General features: G+C 44.6%; 1 protein-coding gene across 3 annotated transcripts in view; it reads left to right on the top strand.

The window, feature by feature from the left end:
- Positions 1 to 2,330: 2,330 nt before the first annotated feature.
- Positions 2,331 to 17,420, top strand: part of BAIAP3 (BAI1 associated protein 3) — an 80,305-nt gene continuing 65,215 nt past the window's right edge. The window contains exons 1-2 of one of the 3 annotated variants that reach the window (XM_056805660.1): positions 2,331 to 3,171; positions 4,773 to 5,002. The gene's annotated coding sequence lies outside the window, so the exon portion shown is untranslated. Of the gene's footprint in view, positions 3,172 to 3,795; positions 4,130 to 4,772; positions 5,003 to 17,420 lie in introns of those variants that run through there. The other 2 variants (XM_056805661.1, XM_056805662.1) reach the window with 2 other exon arrangements.

Raw genomic sequence — 17,420 nt, 5'->3', positions numbered from 1 at the left:
TTTCCATTTATTAGTTCTTTTTCTGGAGGTGGATATACACAAGCTATTCTTCCAACAATATTTTTGGTGCTATATATAATGTTCTCTTGCTTCTGCTCATTTCACTCTTGGAAGTCTTTCTGTGTTTTTAAAACTTCACTCTTTCATGTAGCCTTTCTGTTTTTAAAAAATTAACCCGCTTATCATTTCTTATGGTGTAATAGTATTCTATCACAACCATATGCCACAACTTGTTTAGCCATTCCCCAATAGTTGAGCATCCCTTCAATTTCTAGTTCTTGGCACCACAAAGAGAGCTGTGGTGACTGTTCTCAAATGTATAAATTCTTTTCCTTTTTTCTAATCACCTGAGGAAACAAATCCAATAGTGGTATTACTAAATCAAAAGGTATGGCCAGTTTTATTACTCTTTGAGCATATTTCCAAAATGGTTGGATCAGTTCACGGTTCCACCAACAGTGTATTAGGGATCCCATTTTTCCACATCCCCTTAAACATTTGTCATTTTGATCTTTTTTCATGTTAGCCAATCAGACAGGTGTGAGATGATATCTCAGTTGTTTTGATTTGCATGTCTCTAATCAATAATGTTTTTTTATATGGCTATATAGTTTTTATTTCTTCATCCAAAAATTGTCTATTCCTATTTTTTAAATCCTCACCTTCCATCTTGGAATCAATACTGTGTCTTGGCTCCAGGGCAGAAGAGTAGTAAGTGTTAGGCAATGGGGGTCAAGTGACTTGTCCAGGGTCACACAGCTAAGAAGTATCTGAGGTCAGATTTGAATCCAGGACCTCCCATCTCTAGGCCTGGCTCTCAATCCACTGAGCCACCCAGCTGCCCCCTATTCTTATCTTTTGACCATTTATCATTTGGAGAATGATTGATATAAATTTGACTGTTCTTTGTGTACTTCAGATATGAGACCTCTGTCTAAGAAATTATAAAATGTTTTCCCAATTTATTGCTTTCCTTCTAATCATCATCATCAGTTTTATTTGTATAAAATCTTTTTAATTTAATGGCTTTCTGTTTTAACTAGTTTTCCTTGCTGATTTGGTGCTATGTTCTGCCATTTCTATGCTGCAGAACTCAAGTGCTGTCTGCCCTCTACATTTGACATCCTAGGCAGTAAACTCTGGACACTCTAGTTAGTCTCTGCTCTTATTCCCATTTGTGTGTCTCCAATAAATCAGTCTTGTTTATATTTCCTGGACTTCTGGGTCCCTCTGAGGGAGTTGGGAGGTCTAGAGACACCAATCTGTGGGAGCTGTATGGGGAAGTTCTCCACTTTCTCCAAGGATACTTCTTTGCTACTTCAGTCAGACCGAATCCCACCCTCATTTCAAGGCTTAGCTCAAGGCCCACCTCCTACAGAAAGCCTACCCCAATCCCATAGCGGTCTGTAGCCCCTTCTTCCTGTCTCCTTCCTTCTCTTCTTTCCTTCCTTCCTTCCTCTTTCCCTTCCTCCCTTGTTTTCTTCCTCCCTTGAATCACACTTGAACATAAGCTATTTGGGTTTTTTTCTGTAACCATTTTGTATGCAGGTGCTGTTGCCTAGCCAGACTATGAGTTCCCCTAGGTCTGCTCTTCCTCCGACTCCCCCACACTGAGCTCTCTGACAATAAAGCCTGGGGCTGCTCTTTCTGGCTCCCCTCCTTTGAGCTTCTCAAGGGCTGCTTCCTTTCTGTTTCCCCCTTCCCACCCCATCCCTTTCTCCAGCCCCATTCTCAGCCCTATCCTCCAGTCCATCAGAGCCCAGGTCTACACACAGGTGATTCCTAAATTTGACAGATTGGCAATCTCCTAGCTCTCCTTAATGGTATCCCCTGAGGGAGGGAGGAGGAGAGAATTTCTCTCCCCATTTTACAGGTGAAGAACTCGAGTTTAAATTTACACTTAGTGGTAGAAGGGGACTTAAGTCAGATCACTTAGTCCAATCCCTTCATTTGACAACTGAAGCTCAGAGAGAGGACACAGTTTACCTGAAGTCACACAGCAAGTCACTGAAAAAGCTGGGATTCAAACCCAGAATTCTTGCTGCTCTGTGGCCCCCCACCATCACTACTTGTGGGAGTGGGAGCCAGTTTTTCTTATTGCCACCAAGTAACCTCTTCAATAGCACGGAATCTTCTGTAATCTACATTTGGTTACATTCTTTCCTCCATCATTTTCTTGATGGCTAACCAGATTTGATGAATGAGTCTTCTAGCAGCATGTGGGGAGAGTAGGACATCTGCCCCAAGCCCAGCCCTAACAGCTGAGGATCCAAGGGAGGGTAGCCCCAGAAGAGAGAGGAGCAGGGCCAGGGAACTGGGCTGAGGGGAGTCTACAGCTATATCCCAATCTGGGGATTCAGTCTTTCTTATGAGACACTAAGTCATAGAGCAGCATCCCCCCACCCCAGAAGCCAGCCATCATTGGGTCCTGCCCTTCTAGGTTTGGGGTTCTCAGGGCTTCAGTCTCTGAGGCTTCTCATGGCCATGGGGGCCCCTCGTTCCACCTGACCAGACCGACAGCCTAGGCAAATGAGGGCTCTGGGAATCTTGTCTGTCTCTGCCTCCCCTCCCCTCCCCTCCCCCGGAGAGAGAAGCTAGGATTGGGCAGCTCTGTCTCTCTGTGGTGAGATCTGCCTTTCTTCCAAGGACCTCCACAAGCTGCAACAGGTGCCAGTACTCAGCCCCCAGGGAGCCAGACTGCAGCAGGCAGAGGGGAAAAGAGAAAAGGAATAGAGGAGGGGAGAGAAGAGGAAAGGGCAGAAGAGAGGGGGGAGAAAAGGAGGGGAGAAGAGCGGAGCTGGCGCTTGGCACAGCTGGCAGCCCTGCAGCCTCTGCATCCAGCCCACCCACCCGCCCAAAGGCTCGACACCCACTGTTTTCCTTGTGCACTGAGGAGTGGCGAAAAGTCATCTCGGAAGGATTCTTGGCAACTGGCTGGCTGGCCTCTGGCTGCCGACATCTCTGCAGTAATTCATTACCCTGAAGTGCGTGTCTCTCTGCTCAAAGAGCCCTCCCCCTTCCCCAGACTCACTTTATAGACTTGGCATTTGCCTGAAGCCTATCACTGCTTGGATCGCCTGGGCATTGCAGCCCTTTGAGGGAGATCAGCAGCAAACCCACTTTAGCGTCCAGGAGACTGAGGCCAGGAGAGGGACAACAGCTGGCACAAGGGTAAGTGTACAGACATTCATGGGACTCAGCCTCAGCCTCCCCTTTTGGGGAGGGAGGGAATGCTGCTATTCCACCCATGATTCCCCCCACCCCCAAATAAAAACCAGCCCTGGAGTTCCTCCATGGGTGACTTCTTCCCAGCTTGGTCAAGAAGGCCTGGCCACTTTCTGGGTTCTTCCCAGGTTTCAGAGGGTAGGTGGATTGGATGGATGCTGGGCAGATGTGTCTAACTCTCTTTGACAGGGCTTCCTCCTGGATGAGTGTGAGGCTTGGGAATGGGCATCCTAGGGCTGGACATCGTTCAGTGACACCTCTGTCCTTTGGGGAAACCAAGCCTCACCTGCTTTGGGGGGTGCTAAGGACTTGGACTGTCCTCCCAAATCTAAAAATGGGGTTCTTTCTTCATCACTAGGGAAGGATCTGCTGGGATAATTGCAGGAAATAAGTCCCAGAGAGTGAGTGATCAGTCCCGGCCAATTTTGAGACATGACCATTGATGAGATCTGGCCCTGAATGGTGTCCTGGGGCCTGGCTAGAGGGAGCAATCATCGCCACCCCTCCCCCCCCCCCCCCCCCCCCCCCCCCCGCTAGTTCTTGATCTGGTCTGCCTCCCCAATCCCTAGTGACTCAGGTCAGGCTCAGAGCTGTGTGGCAGCTTTGGAGGGAGGGCTGGGGCTATTCTCCCCTTCTGTATGGGCAGCCCCACCCAGGTAATGATCCTCCAGACCTGCGCCTAGATATTCAGCCAGTGGTCCTCCGCCCAAGCCCTGGAAACCTCTTCTCCCCTTCCTCTTTTGGCACAAAGAGCCGCTGGATAAAGGGAGGGGGAGTCAGGAAGAGGCTACCGGCTCTCATTCCGGTTAGGCATATACCTGTGGAGAAGAGAATTCATAGCATCCCAGGACTTGGAGCTGGAAGGAACCTTAGAGATTCTCTAGGCTAAGCCTCTCGTTTACAGGTGAGGAAACTGAGGCCCCAACGGGGGAAGGGCCTTGCCTGAGGTAAAACAGCTGGTAAATGGCTGATGCCAAATCCAGTGCTCTTGCCTCTAAAACGCAGTTTAGTTTTTCCTCAATGCAATCCAAAACAATGCAGCGCGGTCCAAATACAACAAACGTTTGCTGAAGGCGTACTATGTGCGGGTGCGGGTGCGGGTGCGGGTGCCTGGGCCAGACGCAGGAGGAGTTTGTATGACGGATGGGCCAGGGAGCTGAACTGACTAGGAAAAGGGTACGGAGTCTCTCCTGTCTCTCAGACTCATGGATCCTCCCAGAACCTGTTGCAGCAACACCTAGGTACCCACATCACACCCGAAAGTGCGGCGGGGAAGGCCAGAGCCTCATTCCCGTTGGAGTTGGGGCGGGGGTACTCTGGGGAAAGAGAGAAGGATGCAGCCTCCGCTCCATCGTATTTGATAGGGAAACTGAGGGCTGTGCGGGAGTTAGGAGAGTCAATAAAATATAGCAAAAATACCTCTGTCCTTTCCAGCTAAAGAGGGGAAACTGAGGCCTGTTATCTACGCCCCAACCTGTCCCCACAGGGCCAGGGTACAGAATCTCCTCAGGGATGATGAGTCCAAAGACCTCCCCCTCCTCCCCCAGATCCCAGACGAGACCCCGCCCCCCACCAGCACCGCCCCTTCTAGGGCTGAAGAAGAGGAGGGCGCCCCTCCTTGCTGCTTTCTCCTCCCTTTCTCGGGAGCTGGGCTCCAAATCCAGGGAGGCTGCAGCGGGGGTAGCAGCAGCAGCAGCAGCAGCAGCAGCAGCAGCAGCGGCGGCGGCGGTGGTGGTGGTGGTGGAGTGTCAAGGCTGAGGGACCTCGACTCTGACTGGTAAGTGGGGCTGACTGCAGGAGCTGGTGAGGTGACTACCCGGGAGAGGGGACCGGGCAGGAACACGCTCTGCTCACCCCCCAATCAAACTCGGGCGCTGGGTCCCAGCCCTCCCAGCCAGGGTACAGGTAGGCCACCTGAGGCACAAGAGTGGCGGTGGCATGGAGCTGGGAGTGCTAAAGGCTCAGTAGCCCTTCGCTCTGGCCGGGTGGGAAGAGGACTCGGAGCTAAATAAGCCCCCTCTTCCCTTTGCTTTCGGAGTCAGAGGACCAGAGTTCTAATCTTGCCCCTGCTACTGTATGACCCGGGAAAGACCCGGTAACCTAATCTGTGAAATGAGACTATCAGACAAGGTGGTCTCTAAAGACTCATCTAGCTCAAAATTCTGGCATCCTAGAATCTTCGGTTGGGTGCAGGCAAAGAGGAGCCATAACTGAAGGTGGGATTCTCACCTCCCGTTGCATCAGGGAGCGGAGCAGGTATCCCATGCCCGGAGCTTCCTCTGCCCCTTAGGGGACAGGGTGGGAACCCAGGCCCCCCCCCCCCCCCCCCCCGCGCGCACTCGCTGGAGCACGCACACACATCCATTTGAGAACCAGAGGAAGGACACTCAGCCCCAAATCATGCCTCCAGTCCATCCCAAGTGGGTACTTGAAATTCCCATATTAATGCGGCATCCCTTTGTGGTGGTGGGCATAGCCCAGCCCTGGCTCCTCTGGTTCAAACCCCTCTTTTAGGCCCCCTACAACCTAAGAGAAGGAAGTCGATTTGGTGAAGCAGGTGGGACGGGGTCAGGAGAAGGAGCAGGGGCTCGAGAAAAGGGGGAACTGAAAGAAATCTTTTCCAGTGTGGAGGAGGACAGGGCGCCAGTGAAGCAACAGGCTAACCTGGGCTACAGCCAGAGCTGATTAGATCCCTAAGGGTAGCCAGTACTCTAGGTTTAAAAATCACTTGGTTCCTACTCCTCAATCCCCGTCAGCAATGAAGGAAGCAAGCCCTTGACCCCTCCCTCACTCCCAGTTCACCCATGCTCTGCGCAGGAGGGCCTCTGGTGGAAGAAGACTCAAAGGGGGAAAGCAGAGCATCAAGAAGATGGTTGGGGGTGGAGGCTGACAGACAGAAAATCAGAACATGGGGTTTCCTGGGAAACTCCTTACAGAAAAGTCACCTGGACCCTCCACTGCCTCATCTATAGGAAAGACTGACCCTAAAAATGAGAATGATCAAAGGAACTTTCTCCCCTTTTTGAGGTTCTCAAGGGGGGCCAGATTTCGAGGACCTTGAATGACTTTGGACAGGGTTTTCCCAGTGGACACTTGTTCTGACTAGAGATCACACCATCCTGGAGACACTGCAGTTCATCCCCTTAACCCCATCATTAATCCCTGACACCCTGGTGGACTTCTGGATCCTTAGCCTTCTCTGGATTTTACATAGAGCTCAAATATTCTGTTCCCTGAGACCCCCAAGTTTAAAGACAGGTTCCCAGAGAATCATGGAGGATTACAATCATATCATATGGTTCACCCCCTTCTTTTTATAAATGAAGAGAGAATGAAGATTTATGTAATGGGCTGGGCACTGGTGCTTTAAAACTAAGTGCTTTCAAAACAAAACAAATATCTCATTTTATTCTCCCAACAACCCTGGGAGGTAGACCCTGCTCTTTCTCCCCATTTTGTAGTTGAGGAAAATGAGGCAGGGGGTGGTTAAGTGACCTGCTGAGGGTCACACAGCTATTAAGTGGCTCAGGTCATATATGAACTCAGGTCTTCCTGATTCTAGACTTAGCATTCCTTGTACTGAACCACCAGCTGCCTGGTAGGAAAATTGAGGCTGAGAAGAGTTTGGGGGATGGGGTGGTACCTACAGTCACATTCTGACTTAGTAGCAGAGCTGAGATTAGAATTTGGCTTATTTTTCCTCTCCTTGGACCATGAAAACCCTAAGGTTTTCTTCTACCAATGGCTCCCTAACCAGCCTTTCCTTGCTTCTTCTAATTCAATTCCAAAAAAGTTGACTGTTAGTTTTATAGAGTTCCATGATAGGCACTGAGGAAGCCTAGAGAGGAAGAAGACTTAATCTCAGCTCTCTTGGAGCTCTCGTTCTCAGAGGAGGATGAAAAAGGATAAGAAATTGGTGGAGTGCAGAGAATTCTACACTTGGAGGAAGAAGACCTGGCTTTGCCCCTCATTAATGTTGCCATCTTGGGCAAATCCAGTCTCCTTTTTGGGCCTTAGTGTTCTCTTCCATGAAACAAGTTAACTAGACAATATCTCAAATCCCTCACAGCTATGTCATTTAGTGGTTCTCTGGCATAGACTCACATAGCTGGGTTGTTAGAATCTATGGTTTGTTCTCTTCAGTTGTTTTTTTAAACCCTTACCTTCTATCTTGGAATTAATACTGTGTATTGGTTCTAAAGCAGAAGAGTAGCAAGGGCTAGGTGGTAGGGGTTTAAGTGACTTGCCCAGGGTCATACAGCTAGGAAATCCCTTCAGCTTTTAATTCTATGGAGGGTCCTTCCTCCTCCTAAGAATCCAGATACTCCCTGGAATCAGCTGGTATGGTTCTAGTTTCCTGCTTTTGTATCCTGACACTTCTAAACTGGATTAGAACATCATTTAAAAGTAGCCTCTTTGGAGAACATCTTTCTAAGCTAGCTAGACTCATGCGGTTTAGTTGATACCTCTCCCTCCTCCCCCCCTTACTTTCTGTCTTAGAATCAATATGGTGTATTGGTTCCAAGGCAGAAGAGTGGTAAGGGCTAGGCCAGGGTCACACAACACAGAAGTATTTGAGTCCAGATTTGAACCCAGGACTTGGCTCTCAATCCATTGAGCCACCAAGTTGCCCCCCTCAGTAACTCTTAAATGAATTTTCTCTTGGAGAGCAAAGGGAGTAGATTTAGAATCAGAGGACCTGGGTTTGCCTCTTGGCTCTTTCATTTACTATAGTGGGTAAATCTGTTTCCTGCTCTAGGCTTCCCCAAGTCCTCCTCACTCTAATGAGAAGACTAGACAAGTTTTCATCTAGAAAACCCCAATGTCTTTATGACTTGATGGTTGAGTCTAAAGCCTTTGAACCATAATAGCTAGCTTTTATATAGTCCTGAATTTAAGGTTTATAACGGGCTTTACATGTAGAAATTGTTTGATCCCCACAACGAACCTGTGAGGTAGGTACTATTATTATCCCCAATTTATAGTCGAGGAAACTGAGGCAGAGTCATATGGCAAATAAATGATTGAGGACTCTTAAGCCCCATACTCTATCTACCTACCATTAAAAGGCCTCTTCCCCTAACCTTATCTCCCATCAACTCTTTGTTCCCCATCCTTGTAATGAAGTAATGAAGTGGGGGCTTTTTTATTCCTGATGCCAGGTTGAAGATGGCATTGGATTAAGATGACCTTTAAAGTGGATTCTCTCTTCCATTTTAGCCATGGTCTGAAGCTGGCAAACCCAATGCTGTCGTGTTCCACTGACTAATGTGGGAGAAAGATAGAAAACGAACTAATTAGCAGCAGATAAATCTGGTTTTCTGCCTAAGCCGAGCTATCCAGAAGCTTCAGCCAATTGGTTAGTCCATTTGGAGCTGCTCAAAAGGCTGTTAGCCCATCCCCTTTGTTGGGCTCCAGAAAAGATAACTTCTAAAGGGAGGGGCCCTGCCAGTCTGCTGTCCCTGGATCTGGTGGAGATAGTGACGTCCAGAATTGGGCTGGACCCCAAGGATTATGTGGTATGACATTTAGCACATGAGACTTTGAGAAAGCAGCTGTCCAGTGCCTTTAACAGCCAGAGAAGGGGGGAGTCAAGATGGCGACTTAGTAGTGGCAAAAGCTGAAACTGCTCTAGCTTTCCTTCCATACCAATCTTTAAAAAGCGCTTCAAAAAGACAGGAATCCAAATCCAACAGACAGAGAGCCTCCAATCCTACCTGGTCTTGTCCTGACTCAATGCATACATCTAGCAAGTGATTTTTCTTCTCTGGGGTCCTGCCTTCCCAAACTGTAAAACCATGGTGGTAACAAGCTGTGTGGCCTTGGGAAAGTCTCTTTCCCTCTGTGAACCTCAGTTTCTTCCTCTGAAAAATAAGGGAATTGATATAGATGAACCCTAAGGACCTTGCTAGATTTGGCAGTATATGGGACAGGCTGGTGGATTCATTTGCTTCATCAAAACTATTGAGGACAAGAGTTTCCTAAATTCATAAATTGAGAGGCCCTGCTACTGGAAAAGTTGTGTCGGTCAACTCTCTTTTGGCCCTACTCAATTGACTTTGAAAACGAATGCACCCCTCCCTAGCCACTACTCCCTTATATGTGTTGTGTCTCCTATTAGGAGAAAATATGCAAAGGACTGTCTCATTTTTAGGTTTGTATTGCTAGTGCTAAGCACATTGCTTGGCATATAGAAAACCCTTAAGAAATTTTCCCCAATCATTCCTTCACATGCCTACAATCTTTGTAGGAAAGGTACTCTAGACATGCCTACAGGCAGTGTAATCGGAATGACTAATATTACATCTTCGAAATGGACTTGATTCTTCTGATGCCTCATTATCGCACGGGTGTAACCCCGGGCTCTTGAAGGCTATGCCAGGAGAGCAAAAGTTATCCAGCTTGGTTCTACCAAGCTGGAAAGCCTTATAGTGTTGAGTCATCCAAAGACCAGCCTAGCTAAGTCCATAGAAACCCATTGCCAAAAGGCTGCCCACAAAGTAATTTATTTTGGATGGGATTGGCCACATCATCAAAAGACTGGCCACAAGGTAACACACTCTCTCTCTCCCTCTCTGTCTCTGTTTCTCTCTGTCTGTCTCTGTCTCTGTCTCTGTCTCTGTCTGTCTCTCTGTCTGTCTCTCATTCTCTCTCTCTCCCTGTCTGTCTCTGTCTCTCTCTGTCTCTGTCTCTCTCTGTCTCTCTCTCTCTGTCTCTCTCTCTGTCTCTGTCTCTGTCTCTCTCTCTGTCTCTCTGTCTCTCTCTCTCTCTCTCTCTCCCTCTCCTCATCTTTCTCAAGGGAGAGCTACATCAACTCATGAAACCATGTTCTAAGGTTTTCTTATTCAGTAACAGAATAAAAACTAACACCAAGGAAATCACAGATCTTTTGAATATGAGCAGGGACATATAAGAGGAAAGGATAGATCAGAACCCAGGACATAACAACAATAACAGGGCTAATCATCAGAAAGTATTGACTAATTGTGTCAGTCTCTACACTGTGATGAATGATGTACCAGAATGAGCATTGAAGGGAGCTGGGTGGCTCAATGGATAGAGAGCCAAGCTTGGAGGCAGGAGGTCTTGGGTTCAAATTTGGCCTCAGGTACTTCCTCACTGGGTGACTGGGCAGCTTAACTCCAATTGCTTAGCCCTTACTGCCCTCTTAGAACCAATGCATAGTATCAATTTTAAGGTAAGGGCTTAAAAAAAAGAGCATTGAACTTGGAGTTAGAAGTCTCCCACGTTCAAATCCTGACTCCATTATTTAATAGCTGAGTAGATTTGGGCGGGTATTTATCCTTACTGTGCCTCTATTTCTTAATTTGTAAAATGAGGCTACCTCACAAGGAGAAGGTGCTTTAGAAATGCGAGCTCTAGCTATGTATACGTTTGTTTACTTAAAATTTTGAGATGGATAAGACTCTTGTGATCAGTCAGTCCAATCCCATTCATTTTATAGATGAGAAGAGAAGAGACCCAAGGTCACACGGCTACAAGTAATAAGTAGCAGAATCAGGATTTGTACCCTTGTCCTCTATTCTGATTACCTCATCATGGCATGAAGCTGACATTGAGTTCTTAAAGCAGAGGGAAAACTTCCATCTTGGAAAAGCTTTTGAGTACTGAGCTGATGTTCCTAGGCTAGCTCTGAACAGACCCAGGCTCAGCATCATAACCCTGATACGTGAGGAATTCTTTAGCGATGGCAGCCTATGGTACAATGGACAGAGACAAATGGTCCTTGGTCTTTGGGGCCCTCTCCCACCTCTGAAGTGCCAGTGTGTTGGGAAATGAGGCAGAAGGTGCTACAGATCACACAGTTCTTAGACCATTATAAACATTCATCATTAGTACTTTATAAATAAGACATCTTTGTTGAATGACCAAGAAATTGGCATGTTCCTAGAGAAACCAAATCTTATCAGCTTCATCATTCGTGCTATAAATGAAATGGGAAGACAAAAGAGAGGTGCAGATAAATGGATGGATGGCTCAGGCTCTCCTTGGGAGACAAATAAAGAACTTCACAGAGTTGGTTTTATCATGTATCCAAGGGCAACAGGAAAGATTTTTTTTTTTTATGAGACACTTGGCCATTGTAATTTGCAGTGCTCAAGATGATCATTTGCAAAAAAAAAAAAATACCAAAAAACCACACCATGAAGACAATTTGACTTAGCAATCTGATGTAAAAGGTAAAGATATAGAGAAATTCTAAGTCTGGTTTCAGGTTCTTCCTTTGCCACATATTGGCAATGTGATGCTGAGCAAGTTAATTAACTTCTCATTATTGCAAGAACTCTCTAATAATATAAGTAGCAGAGAAGGTCTGGATCTGCACTGATAAAGGGAATCTGATCTTTGGGGAATTCTCAGTATCAATGAAATCACAGGCCCAGTCTTTACCCTTCATTCCTCGTCCTCTGTAACTTAAATCAATATATACTTTAATACTTGATGACTTTGATGGAAAAGTAGGAATAGGGTAGGACAGTGAAAAATATGCTTCATACACTCATAAGCCCATAGATCTAGAATTGGGAGAGATCTCAGAAGCCATCTATCTAAACCCTTCCTTTTACAGTTGAAGAGAATGAAGCTGAGGGAAGTAAAGTCATATAAATAGTAGGAGTCTAAAGTGGGATTTGAACCCAGATTTTCTGATGAAAGGGAAAAGACCAAAAGTTAATAAACTATATGGAATGCCCATACTTATATATAATGAATATTTTTTAAGATGAGCATTAGGAGGCACTGGATATGATGAGCCCTAAATAAAACCAGAATATAAAATTGGCTCTATATTAACAACTGGTTATCTATATTAGAACCATTTCCAAAGCAATCATCCATGTATATTCAGATCATCTACTTTTTAGAGGAAAGATCCAAATTAGAGAAGTAAAAATGTTGTCATGCAATTAAATCAGCTTCAATTTGACCTATATATTCAAATGTTTTCTTGATGCCAAAAAATGGGAAATGAACAAAAGAAATCAGTACAGACTAACACCCTTTTCTAAGGACATTTAACTGCTATAAATTAATTGTTACAAGGAGGACAAAAGAGCCTAGAAACCATACTAGCTCTCCTTTCCAAGTAGAAAAGATGTGGCAACCAAGAAAAATGCCAGTTTAGAAAATAAAATCATTTGTAAAATTAATTGGTGATGGTTGGTGGAAGATTATGAACAATATCACCTCACAAAGTGGATGTGATGGAGGGAAAAAATCTGCAGAAAGCAAGCTAATAGCCAAACGAAGCCAAATTATCCTGAGAGGATTTAAAAATTAAATTGGAAAGAGAACAAGCAGCAAAGAAGTTTACAAAGATTTCTATATCAAACCATTTTCTCCAGCAATGAGAATGGAATCACTTCATTTCAACTTGAACATTGCTATGCCTGATTTTATGAATGAGGAAGCAGAAGTGAGATACAAAGAGCAGTAGGGCTAGGACCATACTTGAGGGGAGGATCAGTTCTCCAGTTATCTGAAGAAAAGATACCAAACACTTGGGGAAAATCAAAGATGTTATGTTGGAATGCCGGGGGGAAGGGAATGGTGATTAAAACATACAGACAACTACTGAACCTGTTGTTACTTTTTCATTCCTAAAATATTTTCATAAAAATCTCAAATTTTAAAGAGGGTATTATTGATGAAGACATGAAAAAGGGAGACTTCTATAGATGATATCCTACAATAGACTAAACTATTTTTAAACTCTTACCTTTTGTCTTGGAATCAGTACTGTGTGTTGGTTCCAAAGCAGAAGAGGTGTAAAGGGGGAGTTAAGTGACTCACCCAATGTCACACAGCTAGGAAGTATTTGAGTCCAGATTTGAACTCAGGACTTCCTATCTCTAGGCGTGGCTCTTGCGCCCCCCCCCCCCCAAGTAGACAACATCTTGATAGTCATACAACCAACTGAAAGGTAGAAAGAATGCAAAACCCTACAGTACTCATTGTTTATCAACTATAAAAAATAATTCATTAAAGAAGGAAAAAATTGTCTTAAAAGTCCTTCCATAGCAAAAATCCTCTCTGCATAGGCTAAAATTATGCCAGATTATTCTAAAGCTAAAAAAGAGAGAACTTATTTTGAAGTTGAAACATTGAAAAACATATAACATTTTTTTTTGAAACCCTTACCTTCCGTCTTGGAGTCAATACTGTGTATTGGCTCCAAGGCAGAAGAGTGGTAAGGGCTAGGCAATGGGGGTCAAGTGACTTGCCCAGGGTCACACAGCTGGGAAGTGGCTGAAGCCAGATTTGAACCTAGGACCTCCCGTCTCTAGGACTGGTTCTCAATCCACTGTGCTACCCAGCTGCCCCCGAAAAACATATAACATTAAGGAATCTAGAGGGGGGTCCTTGTGGTCTATTTACGGGAGGATATGGACCTACTAATAGCAAATTAAGACATAAAACAGAGAGAGATGTATCCTCACCCAAGTTGTCTCTGTCATAGAGGACACCCAGCATGAAATCCAAATGATAGAAGTATCCTCAGTAGTTGTTCAGGTTCTTTAGCTGCTTTTATTTTCAGCCAATGATACACTGATTTTGTCACTTCCCTGGACACCGAGATGTATAATTTCTCAAAAGAGTTTACCCTAAGTCTCCACCAAGGAAAATCCAAGTGGATGAAAAAAACTTGACATTCAAGGCTCAAATATACAGTTGGATGGATAGCCCATAGAACTGGCCCTTCAATATGATAATTTGGACAGCCACTATGGATAGACAGTGAACTGGACTCAAATTTGAATAAAAGGAAGAGCATGGGTTGGAAATGAACAGTGCTTCCCCTCCTCCCACCTGCCCCAAGCACAAACAGGATTCTCTCAGTGATGATATGGGGTTACATATCATAGAATACCACAGTGTCCAAAGATTTAGTTAGCCAGGCTAATGGGTAGATAATATGTAAGCACCTATGTACAAACAAGATGTATATCACTTCTCAACTGAAAGGGTAAGTGTTTTAAGTGCTTTTTAATTTATCGATTCATTTGTGACCAAGAAAGATGGTGGACCAGTTTGGTATGAAGGATAATAGATGGAACTCCTGTAGAATTCTCCATTGAAACAGATATAATTTTAAATGATCTAGAAGGGGGTCCCTTGGTGGATTTATGGGAGGATATGGACGAGAGTTCACCCAGGATGAACAGGTTTGATAGGATTGGGATCAGTTTTATTGAAGGGAGTATCATAGATCCATTGAAATATCAAACAATTAAAATGGTGCTATGCAGAGCATTGAAAGAGGATAGAGAATGATGAGAGAGAGAGAGTAGCAAGGAGTTGGGGAACCCATTAGAGTGCTTCCAGAATGTCAAGGCTCTCGAAAGAGCAGAATGAAAAGTGGGGGGAGCCTTACCTTAGTCCCCATATAGGAAAGAACTGAATCCACTCCCGTTTGTCTGAAATGGTGAGAACAGAAGGACTGCCTGGAGAAAGACTGATAGGTAGGTATGTACTTAGCACAGTAACCTAGAAATGTTGTAGTCATTGCTGCTCAGTTGTTCAGTCACATCCAACTCTTCATGACCCCAAGGCAAGTCCATGGGGTTTTCTTGGCAAAGACCCTAGAGTAGTTTGCCATTTTCTTCTCCAGTGCATCCGCATTTTACAGATGAGGAACTGAGGCAAATAGGAGTTAAGGGACTTAGCCAGGGTCACACAGCTAGTAAGTATTGAAGTATGATTTTGAAGTTATATCTTTCTGACTTCAGACCTGGTCCTTTATCTATTTTACCACCTGGCTGCCCATGAATATATAGTCAGTGCTTAATCAGTGCTTAATCCATGCTTTGAATTGATTTGTCTGAGATATCCAATTTATTAAACTCGTCAAAATAAAAATGCATTTATATAGCTCCAAATATATGCCAGGTGTTGTGCTACGTTTTACAAATATCATTTCATTTGGTCTTCACAACAACCTTGAGAGGTAGGTGTTATTATCCTCATTTAACAGTTGAGGAAACTGAAATAAACAGAGGTTAAGTGATTTGCCCAGAGTCACACAGATAATAGGTTTCTGAAGCCAGATTTGAAGGTGAGTCTTATTGGGAAAACCTCCCTTCAAATCTGGCTGTAGACCTTTCCTCACTGTGTGACCCTGGGCAAGTCACTTCAAAAAAATGTGTGTATTATTCTTATGTTGGGTCTTTTTCTGTCAGGAAGTAGGTAGTGAGCTCTGGAGAAGTCACTTAGGTTTCTCGATCTATGTCCTCTGATGTAAAAGGGAGTGGGGGGCAGGAATAGCATCTACCAGCTGGATCTGTGCAAGGATCAAGTGAGATAGGATTTGTGAAGTGCTTAGAATTGGCATTATATAAATGCTTATTCTCTCCTTTGCCCTCCCTTCCTTTTCTCCACCCACATCTTTTTCTTAGCAGTAGCCTCAATGTTGTAAAGGGAGCAGATCCCATCTTTCATGTTTGGCTCTGAAAATGAAAAGTCCAAGAACATTCCTCTGATGATCCCCCATGATATTAAAAATAACAACAACAATCTCTAATTCTTATAAGGGAAGGCATACAATAGGCACCTAATATTGACTTGACTTTCAAAATGAAGCATATACACATGGATAATGTGTGCTCAAGAAATGGCATAAAAGAGATCACTGAGCTTGAAGACAAAAAAGACCCGAGTTCAGATTCCACTTCAGGTACTTAAGAGATGTGTCAAACGAGGCAATTTCTTTGTGCCTCAGGTTCCTCCTCTGAAAAACGAGGGCTCTGGAAATTCAATGGCCTCTAAGTTTCCTTCTAGCTCTAAGACTATGAAAAGAAGGTGGGCCGTTCATGTAAGAAGAATAAGAGATGCTGGAAACCTTGAGATTTTAAAAGGGATGGGAGAAGGTCTCAGATATGTTGTGTCTATATGTTGAGCTCTACAAAGGGTAATTACATGAAAGAGGAAAAAGAATTACATAGAGGGCCTGGCTGGAATCTACACAAATGGACTCATACTGATGAGCTCGTGAATCTGTGCATGGATTTCATGTTTAGTTGTTTTTCAGTCATGACTAATTCTTTGTGACCACATTTGGGGTTTCCTTGGCAAAGGTACTGCAGTGGTTTGCCATTTCCTTCTCTAGCTCATTTTACAGATGAGAAAACGGTGGCAAACAGGATTAAGTGATTTACACAGGGTCACACAAATAGGAAGTATCTGAAGTCAGATTTGAACTCAGGAAGATGAGTCTTCCTGACTCCAAGCCCAGAACTCTATCCATTGTACCACCTGGCTGATCTTTGCATATATTTATTATCTTATGGGTTTTTTCTTATCTCTAATCCTGTTCTTCCTCCAACATGTCTCCCCATTGAAAACAAAACAAAACAAAGCAAAACTTGTGTAACAAGTATGCACAGCCAATCCAACAAATTCCAGCACTGAACATGTACCCCCCCCAAATGTATTTATTATTCTGTAATTGAGTCCCATTCTGTCTGGAAATAAGTAGCATACTTCAGTGCTGATCCTCTGGAGAAGCAATTGGTCATCAAATTGATCAGAGGTCTGAGTCTCTCTTAATTCTTTGTCTTTACAATGTTGTTATTGAATAAAATGCTCTCTTGGTTCTACCTACTTCACACTGCATCAATTCAGACAAGCCTTCCTAGGTTTCTCTGAAATCATCCCTTTCATTATTTTTTACAACACATTAGTATTCCATTGCATTTGTTTACCAAAATTTGTTCAATCATTCCCCAATTAATAGGCATCCCCTTAGTTTCTAGTCACCCTACACTTTCCAGAATGCTTTCACATCCATTTTTCTCCTTTGATCTTCACAACAGCCCTACAAGGGAGGGATTATGCTCTCCATTTTATAGATGAGAAAGCTGAGATCCAGACAGATCTGATTCCCCCAAAGTCATGGAGCTAGTAAATGGAAGGTCCTTCTCTTTTCCCATCCCTGTTCTCTGAGAGTTGCCCACTAGCCTGAGGAAAGCAGTGCCTGGAGTGTGTGAAGAATGGCTTTGGTGAGCTAGGCCTCTTCTGTGAGATGTTGGCATGTCAACAACTCAGAGAGCTCTTGGTCTTCATCAGCCCTTGGCTCAGTGCTACAATGCTGATGACTCTGAAATATTTTTAGAAGGCAGAACACCAGGGAGGGACAGCCAGAATAGAAGAAATGGGCACAGAATCACGTCCAAGTC

The sequence above is a fragment of the Monodelphis domestica genome, chromosome 7, assembly GCF_027887165.1.
Source record: "Monodelphis domestica isolate mMonDom1 chromosome 7, mMonDom1.pri, whole genome shotgun sequence".
Taxonomy (NCBI): Eukaryota; Metazoa; Chordata; class Mammalia; order Didelphimorphia; family Didelphidae; genus Monodelphis; species Monodelphis domestica.
Note: the sequence above shows the minus strand (reverse complement) of the source record. Positions and strands in the feature narration are given on the sequence as shown.